Source organism: Acinonyx jubatus, chromosome A1, assembly GCF_027475565.1.
Source record: "Acinonyx jubatus isolate Ajub_Pintada_27869175 chromosome A1, VMU_Ajub_asm_v1.0, whole genome shotgun sequence".
Lineage (NCBI taxonomy): Eukaryota > Metazoa > Chordata > Mammalia > Carnivora > Felidae > Acinonyx > Acinonyx jubatus.
Genome location: NC_069380.1, coordinates 129333180 through 129347861, shown reverse-complemented (window position 1 = coordinate 129347861; position 14682 = coordinate 129333180). Strand labels below are relative to the sequence as shown.

Genomic DNA, 14682 nt, shown 5'->3' with positions numbered 1-14682 from the left:
AGGAGACATCTAGGACCCAACAAATTAACAATCTATAACCTCAAATTTAATAAAACGATAAGACATGTAAAGGAGCAGGAAAACATCACCCAAATAGCAAGAAAAATCAATTGAATATGATAATGACATAGATAATAGCATTTGTAGACATTGAAACATTTGAATAAATTAAGTAAACATGTTAAAGATACTTTGAAAAGACCAAAAATAAGCCACTAGAGATGAAAACTACAGTGTCTATGGTAGATTAACAATAAATTTCCACATAAGAAAATATTACTGGGTTTGAAAACCGCAGTAGAAAGCCTTCAAAAAGAAATATGGAGAAAAAAAATTTAAAAAATTAAAGTGACTCTTGGTATAACTTCCAAAAAAGGAATGTTAGTGTTATTAAAATTCTCAAAGGAAAAAGGGGAGAGAAGAAATTTTGAAGTAACAGTGGCAAAAAGTTTTCCATATTTGATGCAACCTGTAAAGCTGTAGATCCAAAAAGCTCAGCAAACCCCAGCCAAAAGAAATGCGAGTAAAAATTTACTAAGATATAGGAAAATTCCTTAAATCTAGAGTAATAAGAGAAATCTTGAAAGGAGACAATGAGATAATAGCATTTCTCTCATCTTAATGTCAACTAGAAGAGAGTGGAACAACATCTTAAAGAGTGGGGAGAAAGAAATTGTCTTCTTAGAATCTTTTCTGTGCGATGAACTCTTAAAATAAAAGTACAAAGTATGTTCTCTTATCATAATGGACCCAAACTAGAAATCAATAATAGAAATATAATAGTAAAATCTGCAAACACATGGAGAGTGAAAAACATCTTTCTAAATAATTTATGGGACAAAAAGAATGTCCCAAAGGTAATAAAATATACATGTAACTGAATAAAAAAGAAAATGCAAAATTTCAAAGTCCATGTCCAAAGTCCAAAGTCCAAAGTAGAGCAATACTTAATGAGAAAAGTATTGCCCTTAATTCTTAGACTAAAATTAAAAAGAAATGATCAAATCAACAATCTAAGCTCCCATCTCAAGAAACTTGAAAAATTAGAAGATTAACTGAAAGCATGTATAAATCATATTAGAGGAAGTATCAATTGTATTCAAGACAGAAAAAGGTATAGAAAATCAAGTCAGAAGCCATTCTTTAAAGAAATCCATAGGGGCACCTGGGTGGCTCAGTTGGTTAAGCATCAGACTCAATTTCAGCTCAGGTCATGATCTTACTGTAGTTCATGATCAAGCCCATGAGATCGAGTCCCATGTAAGGCTCTGCACTGGCAGCACGGATCCTGCTTGAGATTCTCTCTCTTCTCTCTGTGCACCCCCCCTCTCTCTTTCAATAAATAAATAAAATAAAAAAACTTGAAAGAAATTTATAGAATTGACAAAACTGTAGCAATCTTACAAGAGAGATGGAAGGATGGAGAGGGAGTGAGAGAGAAACCAATTACCAATATCCAGTAACAGCAAGCATCAAGGAAGGCTTATCACTACAGACCCTAAAGACCCTAAAAAGATAAGTGAATATGACTAATATCTTAAGTTCTTAAGTCCAGTAACTTAAATGAAATGAATACATTTCTTGAAAGACAGAAACTCCAAAACCCACTTAAGAAGAATTAGATAATGTGAATAGTCCTATATGAATTAAATACATTGATTTTATATTTAAATATTTTGCATAAACTCTACTGAAAACACAGATGGTTTTACTGGGGCATTGTACCAAACTTCAAAGAAATAATACTCATGTAAAAACTATCACAGAAAATTTAAAATCACAAAGGAAGACAGCAAGAGAGGAAAAAAGGAATAAAAGAACTTCAAAACAGCCAGAAAACAATTTTTAAAATGGTAACAGTAAATTTTTAGTTATCAGTAATTAGATGGATTCACTTCTGCAATAGAAAGAGTAATTGAGTGGACTAAAAATAATAAGACCAACTATAAGCTGCTTATAAGAGACTCCATAAAGTGTTAAGGCTTGCAAGTGAAGGGACTTGTAGTCCATACAAGTGGAAATCAAAACAGCAAGAACAGCTACATTCATGTCACAGACAAATTTTAAATAAAAAACTGTGACAAGAGACAAATTCATCCGACACAGGAAAATCTAAATATATACAGCAAATATTAACAGATCTGAATGAAGAAATAAATAGCATTACAATAATAGTGGGGGTTCTTAATATCTCACTGTTAACAGTGAGTAGATCATCCATACAGAAAATGAAGGAAACATTTTACTTGAACTCCACTTTAGACCAAATGGAACTAATGCATTGATACAGAATTTTCCATTGAACAACACCAGAACACACATTTTTATCAAGTGCATGTGAAGCATTTTCCAGTATAGATTGTATGGTAGGCTACAAAGCAAGCCTTAACAAAGTTAATATTAAAATCCTATCAAACATCTTTTCTGACTATAGTGTTGGGAAATTAGAAGTCAGTTAACAGGAGGAGAGCTAGGATAGTGAAAGACAGCACACACCTGATTTCAATGAAGAAATCAAAACATAGGAGACAAATGAAAATGGAAACACAATACCCACACTTAGGGATGCAGCCAAACCAGTTCCAAGAGGGAAGTTTATAGTGATAAATGCCTACATTAATAAAAAGAGAGAAAGATGTCAAATAAGTAATCCAACTTTGCACCTTAAAGAATTAGAAAAAGCTGAATAAACTATACCCAATGTCAGCATAAGGAAGGAAATAACAATGATGAGAGCAGAAATAAATAGGGGGAAGAGAAAGAATAGAAAAGATGAATTAGGCTAAGAGCTGACATTTCACAAAGATAACACTGACAAACGTTTAGCTACACTAAGATAAAAGACTCAAATCAGAACTAAAATAACAGACATTACAACCGATAACCCAGAAATAAAAAGAATTATAAAACACTGCTTTGAATACTTACACACCAGTACACAGGATAGCCTAGAAGAAATCAGTGAATTTCTAAAAACATACAACGTACCAATGAATTTACTGATTAAATGATGAAGAAATAGAAAAGGTAAGCAGACCATAATAATTAAGGAGATTGAATCAATAATCAAATACCTCCCCAAAAAGAAAAGCCCAGCACCAGATGGCTTCACAGGTGAATTTTACCAAACATTTAAGGAAAAATACCAATCCTTCTCAAACTCTTCAAAAAATTCAAAAGGCAGGACTACTTCCAAACTCATTTTATGAGACTAGGATTGGTCTGATCCCAAAACCAGGTAAAAATACTATGAGAAAAGAAAATTACAGGCCATTATCTTTGAAGAACATATAGGTAAAAGTCCTCAACAAAATACTAGCAAACCAAGGAGATGAGATATCTATATACTGAACACTATAAAGTATTGATAAAAGAAATTAAGACACAAATAATGACAAAGATACTTCATGTTCATGGATTGGAAGAATTAATATTGTAAAATGACCATATTTTGCCAAGCCATTGACAGATTGTGTGCAATCCCCATCAAAATTCCAAAAATATCTTTAACAAAATTAGGAAAAAAAATCCTAAAACTTGCATGGGACCACAAATAGCCACATAATCTTGAGCAAGAATAACAAAGTTGGCAGAATCACACTTCTTGATTTCAAAGTATGTTGCACAGTTACAGTAATAAAAACAGTATTGTTCTAGCATAGACACAAACAGACCAATGGAACAGAATGAGAGCCCAGAACTAAACCCCTGCCTATACAGTCCTACTAGTCAACAGAGATGCCAAGAATACATAGCAGAGTCAGGATACGCTATGCGGAAAGGACACCCAAAACGGTGTTGAGAAATAAGTGATGGAATTAGATCCTTACCTTAACCATACCCAAAAAGCAACTGCAAATGAGCTAAAGACTTAAACATGACAACGCCAAACCATAGAAGTCTGATAAGAAAGTATAGAGGGCACGTTTGGCAATGATTTTTCAGAAATCGGACAGAAAAGATAGTGTCTGTTGTGAATTTACCTACCCTTTTGTTGCTTTGCCTTGCTTGGTTTCGTCATGTTTTGTTAAAACCAGAAATGTTGAGTGTTATAATGTGGTGGATCTGGAAATCACACTCCCTCTCCTCGGGGTATGTTTTGTAGGTTGCTGTGTGTCGTAGTTTATTTTGTCACTTTTCTAGATTTTTTTTTTTATGAAGTCTGTAGTTTTTGTCACGTGAGAACTTTGAAATCCTCACTTCTTCAGTTGTCCAAAAGAAAAGAAGGAGGAAAAGAGGGAAGGGAATGCGGTGGCAGAAGGGGAAGGGGGGGTTCTGTAACACATCGCCAGGCTCCTTAAGAGCTCTGACGCAGCCTTCATTTCTTTCTCCGGGTGTGTACCTAGAATCAGAGGTAAAAGCTGAAGGGTTTTTCATGCCTTTTCTGAACAGGCCTCTTGCACTTAAAATTCGTTTGTCTTTCTAAATTCTTCCATATGTGGGCGTTTTTTACTGACCTCATTTCCCAAAGAAACTCTCTGCAACTTCCCCCCCCAGGCTTTCAGCATGTCTGTTGTTTGCCTCAACTTGATTCTCTGGCCTCAAGCAACAGCAGGTTGTTGGTGGACATTGAAGTATTTTCACAGAATGCCCTCTGCATAGCCCCCACTCTGCTGAGAGAGTCCCTTTCTTTGATTTTGTTTTAAATTCCAGTACAGTTAACATACAGTGTCTGTTAGGTGTACAACATAGTGATTGAACAATTTGATACAGCACGCGCTGCTGATCACGACAAGTATATTCCTTAGTCCCCACCACCTATTTCAACCTCCACCCTCTTGCCTCGCTAGGGAGTGTAATGCTAAGGGAACTAAGTCAGAGAATTGTGACTCAGGCAAAACAAAGGCAAGCGCCTTGGATCAGTCCTTTGGGTAGGCTCCCAATAGGGCAAAGCAGACAGACAAGTTCTTGCAGAATAAAACCTTTTCAGCTCTCTCTGGACCTCGAAGCAGGGTTTGACCCTGGGAGTGGAGAGTCTAGTCTTCCTCACCACTGCCTTGCCAGTGAGGGGGGAGGGCCAAAGATGAGTGAAAATGTGTAAAGGCTTCCTATCAGTTTCAAGTGAGTTTTTTCTTGATTCAACATTTGTTTGGTATTGCTAAAGCTTTGACTATTTTGTGGAGTTAAAACAGTTTATTCTGACAATTTTGACATTTTTCAGTGTCTATGGAGTTGGGAACTCTTGGAACTACCTAATATACCATTTTCACAGGCAGGATTCCCCTTTTCTTCTTTTTAATCTTGTATTCACATTGCTTGCTTGCTTGCTTGCTTGTTTGTTTGTTTGCAAGTTAGAGGTTTTTTCTGCTAATGATCTTTAGTTATCTATTCATTTTTTTAATTTTTTTAAACGTTTATTTATTTTTGAGACAGAGAGAGACAGAGCATGAATGGGGGAGGGTCAGAGAGAGAGAGGGAGACACAGAATCAGAAACAGGCTCCAGGCTCTGAGCAGTCAGCACAGAGCCTGACGCGGGGCTTGAACTCACGGACCGCGAGATCATGACCTGAGCCGAAGTCAGATGCTTAACCGACAGAGCCACCCAGGTGCCCCTATCTATTCATTTTTAAAAGTGGGAAAATAAAAATCTTATTGGAAACACTATGCTGATGGGTAGGGATTGTCATATGCAGGTTTGGGTGTCAGAGCATTATCTTTTGTGTCATTGTATTAGGGACCTCCTGTTGTATGTTTAGTTGTTTCACCTTTACCTGGACCATTTGCTACAGGAAAATTTTCCAGTCATCTGAGAGGATAGGTTTGGCTACTGGCATCTTGAGGCACATGTAAAAGAAGGGTGTTGAAGTGTTTCAACATTCAGTAAGTAAATATTTACTAAACCTTCTTGCACTTGAATGCACATGGGACCTCCCATTACAGAGCCCTCCCTGTTTTCTTGGCTGGGGAATGGGTGCTTCAGTCCCTTAACTTCGAGGAATCATTAGTCAATCCTTCCGGTATTAGCTTCATCTTTACCCTTACTTTCAGAAGCACAGTGTGAATCATTTGGAAGTTCTTCACTGTTGGCTAAAGATGGAGATTTCTTGTGCCTGCTGTCAGTTACCACCATTCATCTGCTTTCCTTCTGAAAGTTTCCGTGGTTTCTTATTTTCTCTGTTCTTGTGGCTTACTTTTTTTAAAATGACGATTATTTCAGCGGGATTTATTGGTGGAGAAGACCTGTGTTTTTAAACCATCTTTACTCTGAAGTCTGTTTGTAGGATTTCTCACTAACCCCTTTTTCTTTATTTCTTGAATCTGATTTTAAGAACTATTGTCTAGGATTCAAGCTTTATAAACATAAAGAGCATCTTTAGGATAAATCGTAGAAAGAAAGAAGACAAAATATCCAGAGGAATTTTTCTATTTTTTTTAAATGAACAGTCTTGAACGTCACAAATCTTGAACATCATCATACAATTTTACTTTAAAATACTATCTTAATTCCTTAATACTTTAAGTCTTTTGTTGAATGTAATGTGTTACAGAGGTTAAAGACAGACTAGGACCTAATTATAGAAAGCATTTGACAGCAATTAAAGGCTTCCACAGGAAAAGCATCCTGTCAAACAGCTTATTCAACGGAAGTTTATTTGATTCTTTCTCAAAAACATTTTGTCACTTCATTGCTTTCTTTTCATTTCCACATCATATTATCTATGGGCTTAATCTTTAGATTTCTTGTATTCATTAATCCATTGAGTCATATAAAGCCATCAAGTTGTAGGAAAATAAAACACTTAAAGGCATTGGAATATTTGGTGGCTGAGTTATATTCCAACTTTATCATTATTACACTCTTGAGTTTTTAACATTATGGGAAGTTGATTGCTACTTTATGGTCAAAATTGCAAGGTTATTTCATTTCACTATTGCTTGTAGAGAAATGTTTGAAAATCCTTCTTAAAATGGGCATTCTTCTTATGGTTCATTCTATTTTTCAAGGTTAAATTCTTTAAATAAATGTATTTAAAAGATCAGTGAAATGGAAAATTGGAGTGACTCATTCAAGCAAAGAGTAATTCAGTGTTTGAGTCATTACTGTTGGTGACAAATATAAAAACTAATAAAATTAAATGGTGCCAAAATCAACACAAAGTAAAACATTAAACACAAAAGTGAAGACCGAGATCAAACAAATAAATAGGTTGTTAAAAAGTTGTACATTAGTGACTACCACAATCTCAAGTAGCTATGGTGACTACATTAAAATTATAGGGATATATGGGATGGGTGATCAAAATGGTAATTATTTTCTGTAGCAAGCAAAAGACAATTAGGGACGTAGATAAGACATCTCAATGCCATGTCTCCAGGTTTCTGAGAAATACTCTAAATGATGCCTCTTCTGTGTACAGTTGAGGACTTTTTATTTTTTCAATTTGTCCAAGCTCTTCTCCAGTCTTGACTTGACAGTTTGCTTTCCTTTTCGTTCCATAACTTAGTCTTAATTTATATATATATATATATATATATATATATATATATATATATATATATATATTTTTTTTTTTTTTTTTTAACTTCCTACTTTGGCAGAGTGACACTGACAGAATCTGCTTCTTAGCCAAATTTCTGGCAGGTCTATAACTGGGTCCTCATCAGTTTGGTCAGGCACATCCTAGTGCACTGGGCTTTGATTTTAGAAAAATATGAGCTTAAGAATGGTATGTAAGCTCAGAGGCTCTTCAAAATGGAGAAGTTGAGGTCTTACAGTAGCAACCTGATGTAACCTGATTACAGTAGCAATCCAGATGTAACGGAAGCACAGTTAAAATGGATGTTCCACGTTATTGCCATGAAACCAGTATCAGGGATAGCTTTATTTCTGTGCCTCTAAAGCGAACATTAAATGCACATGTAAGCACGGGATATAGTTAGGAGTCTGAGAAGTTAGGCTCTGGACTCAGACATCTGAGACTCAGTCTACCTTTCCTAATATTACTAGATGTGTCATCTTACCCAAGTTAATTTTCTCCACATTGCCAATTCCTGATTTGTTCAATATGTTTAAAAAGACTACCTAGCTCACAAAATACAATGATGTGATAAAGTATAAAATGACATCATTTGAGTCAGTAACTTCAAAAGTTTCTCACTGTGCTAAGTCCAGATGCCCAAGCATCACCTGACATTACCAATACAGGAAAATTAATACTATTATATATTAATTATTTTGTTATGGTTCCTATTTAAGTGTAAGATATATAAAAGAGGACAGCCTCATTAAGAGCTCACATTAAAAATGATCCACTCCAAAGTTGGTGTCTAAACAGAAGTCTCCTGAAGAAATACTGAAAGAGAATTTTAATGGCAGTGACTACATAAATGCCTACTAAATTCTCTTTACCCACTTACCATGCCAAAGTTCTTATGATCCCACTATAGACCCTCTTCTCTTACCCCTTTCTGTTGCCTTGATACATTAAAAGGCTGATATATTTATGGTTGAGTGTCTTGATTTTTTTCAGTATTTTAGTGGCATTATGGGAATTAACAGTACATTTGTAGAAAATTCATAGCACTCTCTACTTGATTCTTCATTTAATTTCAAAATAAATATTTTGTGATAGGTTTTTTATGTCCCTGAAAACTTCAAAGGTGAGCCCTGAGCGAACTTCGTAATGGCTGAAGGCAATCTTCCAGCATACATAGTAACTCCATTTTATGTAAAGATCACTTATCCTAAATCTTTACATTTCCATACATTTCAAATACTCTTTGGACCTTAATGTTCTTATTGTTAGGGAGTGAAACAAACCTCTTAATCTCTTATTGTGAGAGTGGGGAATGTATTTTCTAAAACCTTTTCTTTAAAAAAAAAATCTTTAATGTGTATTTAGTTTTGAGACTGAGAAGACAGAGCATGAACGGGGGAGGGTCAGAGAGAGGGAGACACAGAATGTGAAGCAGGCTCCAGGCTCCAAGCTGTCAGCACAGAGCCCGACGCGGGGCTTGAACTCACGGACTGTGAGATCATGACCTGAGCCGAAGTTGGATGCTTAACCGACTGAGGCGCCCCTGTAAAAGCTTTTCCTTGTGCGTGAACCAGACTCCTGCTCTTGATAGAGCCAGAATACTAGTCAGGGTTTCATAACCTCTTAATGTTGTTCACTTGCAGAACTTTTAAATCATTTTCACTGAGTGTATAGGCAACATTTTAGTGCCTTACAGTAAGATGGCTAGCAAGCAGAAACAGCATGAGATTTCCTCTTTCCCTCTGTAAGAACCAACTACATATTAGCATCTGATATTATTTGCCTAAAATATATCACAAGGAATAATATCCAACATGCTATGCTTCTATGAATGCTTCATTGTCATGTATGTTAATATAAATAATCCTTTATTTTAGACAAATAAACAAAATTGAACTAATTTAATTACAAATGATTGTGGATATCCATTCCAAGATAAAATTTAGCTGTAATACAATTACACTTTTCTGAATAAGAACAAAAATGATCATCAATGGTATGAACTATCTTGTATTTGAAAATTCCTAAGTCTCAAGAGAAACTTAACTGATTTCTAGTTTAGGTAAAAAACAAAAAAAAAACCACACATATATTTTTATTGAAGCACCTGTCATTGCTCTGTTACCTTCTATCGATGTCATTCTTCCCTATATTCATTATCAAGGATTAGCCAGAGACCTATTGCTGTAAATCCTGAACTAAGCCAAAGATGGTAAGGAATCTTTACAGATAATGAAGAAGAAACTGGGGACTTAGAGTAGTATCCTCACCACCCTCAGTGAAAACTAAAACCCTCATTTCATTCCTGGAGGGAGGGATGAGCCCAGTATTATTAATTGGTTTTCTAATCATCATTGCTCCTAACTTTTCCTTTGCTTACAGAACCCTGATATTTATAGGAATGCAGTGTGTTTAACCATAGAACAAGTGTCATGGTTTGGGGTCTTCAGTTCAAGTTAGTCTCATTTTAATTTCTGTGTTCCCCAGATTCCTTTGTAGCAAGTGTCCTGAATAACAATTCCTCACGTGGATACATGTTTCTTTGTTGTGTTCCTAGCACTGTTGTGGCCTGTGTTGCTGTATTCCCAGAAGTCTTGATTTTCTGGTTCTGGCTTCCAATCACTGGATCACACCTCAGGTCAGTGTCCCTAATCTCAGCAGTTAACATTAATATCCTCGTCTGTCCCCAGTTTCTTACCTGTGGCTTCACCATAGCTTTTGTGTGTAAATTCAGCTACGTAGTTGTAGGAATCACCTGGGTTCAGATTAGAACTCCTCTAGTCTTGCCTGTAATTTGGTAAGCTTCTAATTCTTATGTTAAATGCTTTTCTGCTTAAAATACTTACAAAGACTTTTATTTCTGACACTGAAGTTGACTGATATGGCCATAAACTTGTTTTTGCAGGTAAGGTTGGCTATGTGACTCAATAGTTGCCACAATTATTGGAGTTTTGTTAAATGTCTTCTGGTAAAGATTGTTTTCTGGTTAAAGATATAAGGCTATGAAATGAAGTAGTTGGACTGTTCCCTCTTTCTCCTTCATTTCCCCCCTTTAAACTTAATATTGGAGCAGCTATCTTGGAACCATGTGATTACTAGATGGATGAGGACTAAGGCTACTATGTTAGAGATAGTGGAGAAGGATGGGAATAACCTGGGTCTTTGATGATCTCATTAGTCTGCTGAAGAAGATCTGGAATGCTTACTGAATTTGTGCATTTCTAGGCTACTTGTTACACACTAAAGAAATAATTTCTCATGGGTAAGATACTATTATTTACTGACCTCCTCAGGCATTGATTAAAAGTAAAGGAATACTGAACTTCTCTAATGGAGCAGATGTTGTCAGCGAGGCATGTTCCTCAGACTTTATTGTTCCAGTGTAGGCTAGCCAACCCCACATGGCCAGAATTAGTATCTCTGTGCTTGAGAACTTTTCTTGGACATTCAGAAGGCCTGTTTCCCACTCCTACAGCAAGGGGAATGTGCCAAGGAATTAATGTCCCTCAGATATCCCCCAACCAGTGACTCTCAGAAATTGCAGTATAAATATACTGGTCCCTTGGGCAAGAAAATTCTGAGGCATGTGTTTTGTTTTGTTTTACTGTTTACTCATTTTTTGAGAGAGAGAGAAAGCCTGAGCAGTGGAGGGGCAGAGAGAGGGTGGCAGAGGATCCAAAGCAGGCTCTGCAATGATCATAGCGAGCCTGATGCAGGGCTCGAACTCATGAACCGTGATATCATGAACTGAGCTGAAGTCGGACACTCCACTGACTGAGCCACCTAGGCACCTGAGGCATGTGTTTTTACACAGTTCCCAGACTTTCACAGCACACTATGTTAGTTTAATAACTTGTCCTTGGGTCACTTGGGTGGCTCTGTCACTTAAGTATTCAGTTCTGGATTTCACCTCAGGTCATGATCTCATGGTTCATGAGTTGGATCCCTACATGGGGCTCTGTGCTGACCACATGGAGTCTACTTGGGATTCTTTCTGTCCCTCTCTGTGCCTCTCCCTGCCTCTTGTAAAGGAAAGGAAGGGAAAGGGAAGGAAAGGAGAGAAGGAAGTTCAAGAGAATAGGGACACCTGGGTGGCTCAGTCATTTTTAGGCATCTGACTCTTGATTTCGGCTCAGGTCATGATCTCACAGTCCGTGGGATTGAGCCCTGCATCTGGCTCTGTGCTAACAGTGCAGAGCGTGCTTGGGATTCTTTCTCTCTATCCTGTGATTCTCTCTCTATCCCTCTCTCTCTACCCCTCCCTTGGTTGCACTCTCTCTTTAAAAAAAGAAATAAATTACTGAACCTTTATTGCTTGTCTTACATATCCCCTAGGTATAGGTTGTACCTCCTAAATCAAATAACTGCACTTGATTTCTTGTCTCTTCTGTGCTTCTGAGAGAATCAAAGCTAAGATACCTAAGCTAAACTCAAATTAGATATATTAGACCGCAAGCAAATAGGAGGCCCTGATGCTTCATTCAGTGGTCAGTGCACAAAGCCCTATGGAAGCCATCTGTGGGTGACTACAGCTTTTCAAATACTGGGTCTTTTTGATTTTGATATGTTATTTCAGTGATAACTGCAACTTGACTATTGCCATATGTAAATCCTGTTGGATACCATTACATCGGCTTTATCACTAGCTGTCATCAATACAATTTGCGATTAATCCACTGACTTACTCTACTACTGCTTGTAAAGACAACTTATTTTAATTCAATTAGAAGACTATTTTCCCATTTGTTAAGTGACTTAAACTGCAAATAGAATTTTGAGTTCTTAATCAAGGATCTGCTATTTCCACAAGCTCAAACCACATGATTTTTACATCCATATGTGCAGACAATATGAGAAGATTTTATTGTGGAGTTAAAAAAAAAAGTCCCTGTTGACATGAAAATACTTTGCTTCTTTGCTAAAGTACTAGAAATTGTCTAGCTGAGAGAGGTTTCTTAAGGCAACAGGCCACTGTAACAGAATTAAAATACTTTGCTTCCAAGGGAGAAAAAATAATGAGTTAACTGATGCCTCACTGAGGATGTGCTCATTTAAAATATTACCACCCCTAGTCACCCATCATATAGAAATGACCCTACTGAAGTTACATCTTAAAAGAGAGAGGAAAAAGGAAAGGTCTGATGAATGATATGTCACTCGGGTCAATTATTAAGTATCAAAGAGTACATTGGGGAGAACAAGGGGCCCAAGAGGAAGATCACAAAATGAGAGTCAAGCAAAATCTGATATCTACTGAGCGACTCTGCCAAAGGGTTACCCTTTGTACTAGATTACATGAAAAATAAAATATAAGGAAACAAAATCATAAGTTAGAGTTGAACTTTGCCTTAATTCCCAATTTCCACTTCACAGCACTTATGAATTATAGGATCAGCATAAAACATATTGTTTTTATAAGAAAAACAATTTCTGACAGAAAGGCCTTAGGTAAAAAGTAAATTTAAAAATCCAATTTAGAGGGGGAAAAATGCAGGGAACTGTTTTATTTTATGTTGGTGGAAACGCTTTCAGATACAACTGACTTCTCTTGCATGAATCTTTTATCAAAGCAAGGACAGTCAATCTAGTTAGCTTATAACAGAGCAGTTTTTTCACAAAACAATTTTATTTTGGTGAATTTTAGTTGAGGACAAACATGTTTGAATATCTACTAGGAAAATTTTCAAGGAGCTCCCCTGAAGTTAGAGGGAGAAAGGGGTAATGTGTTTTAGGAAATAAATTTTGGGGGAGAAGGTATCTTTCAACTATCTATTAGCTGAGTATTGTCAGGAATGTGTTCTATACAACTCATTGTAAGAAAAATTACAAAGAAAAAAAGAGTTCGCCAAATTGCGAGTTTATTGAGAATAAAGACCTTAATTTAGTCATCTGAAGATCCCAACTACCCATAACAATACTTTGTAATTACTAGGTTGTCAATAAATATTTATTGAATAAACAAATGTTAAGTAAGTTTTGGCTTATGTTCTCCAAGAATTAACAGTCTGGTTGACTTAGGGAGGCATGCTGTTATAAACTGGCCAAAACTCCTCTACCTATGCACAAGCAGTGGGCTCTTTTGGTAACTATTAATAGCTGTCAACAGTTTGAAACAAGCAAAGGTAATTCCCAGCAGTAAAAGCAAGTCTCAGAACATTTGATCACAGATGCCAATATGTATTAGGAATCAAGTATATGATGTGTCTTAAAATTTTGATGAAGTTCCAGTTAAAAAAAATAACTTACAGGACAGATGTACTTCAGGCAAATGGGACAACATTCCATTGTTCGATCAGGCTAAACTTACTAAGTCAGGTCATCAAGAAATATTTAAGAATGAAGCCTAGGATGTCATGCTCAAATGGATAGATGAAGGATGCAGTCTTTTCTATACCCTTATCCCTGTTCATGCAAGGTCTGGGATTATTCCTAAAATATTTCAGTCCATTTCCACATCTTCAAGATCACCAGTGAGGTTTCATCACCAGTGACCACTTTGTTATTTAACAGAATTTCTCCAACACAGTTATAATTGTAACATATTATTCTAATGAGCTAACTTTGATGGTAACGATGACCAGAAAAAAGGTAACTGAAGTGTCTATAGTAGCTGTTGGAAGAATATGGCTAGTTCATCCTCTGCTGAATTCCTGATGAGGGCAAATAAATGTTCCTAGAGTGTGTTTTTCACACTCAGATAATAGCTGATTGTCTATACTGAAGTACTTCAAATAAATGTCGTATCGTATATGACATGAGTGGAGATCAGTAAAAATAACTAACACACATTGAATGCTTCCTGTGTGTGGAGGGAGGTTTCTAAATACTTCACATGAGTCATCTCAAATAATCCCATAGCAACACTATTATTTCATTGTCTGTAAAAAGAAAAATTGAGATGCTGAGTAGGGTTGCTTGCTAAGGGAAGAAGCTGACAGGTGGCAATTTATGATTTAAATGTCGACAATTATTTCTAAAATCCATGCCCTTAACCACAAGGCAGTACTGACTCTCAAAAAACTAGAGAATGATAGAACTAAGGGCTGAATTTTACAGGCTACTGGGGCTTAGAGCCCAACCTGATCATACATGGGGAAGGACTGGATAGAATACTGTTTCTCCTGGATTCAAGATCTGCTCAGTAGAGAAATACAGTCGGTCACAGGTGAACTGAGATTACCTATACAGTAGGTACTCTATCAC

General features: G+C 36.4%; 1 long non-coding RNA gene across 1 annotated transcript in view; it reads left to right on the top strand.

The window, feature by feature from the left end:
* Window positions 1–11977, top strand: part of LOC128315776 (uncharacterized) — a 201507-nt gene extending 189530 nt beyond the window's left edge. Inside the window, exon 5 of the long non-coding RNA XR_008298857.1 lies at window positions 10037–11977. This is a non-coding gene — a long non-coding RNA (uncharacterized LOC128315776). The remainder of the gene's footprint in view (window positions 1–10036) is intronic.
* Window positions 11978–14682: the final 2705 nt, after the last annotated feature.